This window comes from Schistocerca piceifrons, chromosome 4 (genome assembly GCF_021461385.2).
Source record: "Schistocerca piceifrons isolate TAMUIC-IGC-003096 chromosome 4, iqSchPice1.1, whole genome shotgun sequence".
Lineage (NCBI taxonomy): Eukaryota > Metazoa > Arthropoda > Insecta > Orthoptera > Acrididae > Schistocerca > Schistocerca piceifrons.
In genome coordinates this window covers 717,910,525-717,912,054 of record NC_060141.1, presented here as the reverse complement: position 1 = coordinate 717,912,054, position 1,530 = coordinate 717,910,525, and positions in this window count along the sequence as shown.

The following is a 1,530-nucleotide window of genomic DNA, read 5'->3' as shown; positions in this document are numbered from 1 at the left end:
GACTTCCTTCCCACCTTGCAAGAGAGTGCAGTGCAGTGAGGCTGTCACACGTCCTTCCCCACAAGGGATTTTTTTTTTTTTTGTGTAGCAAACAGCCCACGAGAAGGCAGGGCTGCTTCTCTCCCGACCAGCCTGGCACTGTCCATTTATCTGGGAAAAGCATTACCACATTACCTTTCTCTGAGCAGAGAGGCCTGCTTTTAGATATAACTTATTCTGCACAACCCAGCAGCGTGACACGTTTCATTTTACTGCTCATTCTTAGACAGGCTCCAGGACTCCACAGCGCGTGGTCATGATCAGTGCAATCTTGACCACCCGTGATACGCCGGCGCCGAGCCGGAAAATATAGGGTTGCGTATCCGCCTCTCAGACGCTCCTGTTCCCAGCGGCATAGTTCTTAGGAGCTGCCTATTCTCCATAGAGACCTCCGGGGCCTGGTCACCTGCCCCTCTTTGCGTAGGAACAAAATTAAGGCAGGTGTTAGCTGCTCGATCTTTTGCAGTCACCAATATGGCCCACATCATCAGCAACAGATATTCATCGATCAGTGGAAACACGACATGGATTTCAGTAAAATGAATCAAAAACAATGATATGTGAGACGTGTGAGTCCATCGTTTGACTGACGTGCTGCAATGTAAAAAGTAAATACCAATGCGAGTGTATCCAGCGGTGGTTTGGGTTTTGGTTTCTGTCTTTGTCTCTATCTTGAATGCTTTGCTGTTATCAAATAGACTCCAAATGAGTATTCCAATGTCATTATCCACAGTGATTACAGTAATAGCTTTCGATCAAACGGAAAAGTCCACTTATATTATTAAAAGTGTAGTCCGTCTCGGTAGCTAAGTGGTCAGTCTGCGTTTGGCAGGGCAACAGAGGAGACGCGTGCGTGTTTTCCGTGTGCGGAGCGCGAGCTCGCCCTGTTTACATTCTGAAGGCCGTTGCGTAAGTGTCGGCTTACCGTACACGATACATGGCGAACCGTTACCGTAAATCTACACTCCGATTTACTTTCTGCAACGGTGATGCCCGACCCAAAGCACTCGAGGTGGAGCGTTTTCTGCGAGTGGAAGTGAAGATCCCGGCGACCGATATTTTCGGCATACATTTATCGATCGTGAGCAGCACGGTCTATGTTAAAATCATTAACGACGCGGCGTGCGTACGCATCCTACGTGAAACCAAACAGGGACTCCGCTTCTGTCATGCTGATGGCAATGTGGGGGCGGTAACCGTCGACCACGCAGGCTTAGATATGCGCACCATACGCATTTTCGAATTGCCATTAGAACTCCCTGCTATAAAGTAGTCGCGGCACTCTGACCATACGGCACAGTCCACGGCTGTACTGCGGCGAAGTGGACACAGTTTCAGACATATCCTGTCCCCAAACGTCATCCGACAGATCACCATTGATCTCCGAAGCCACATCCTGTCCTACTTACAGATCGGTGGATGCCGTGCAATAATTACATACGACGGCCAGCCTCGGACCTGTTCCAGGTGCGGCGAAGAAGGCCACCTTAG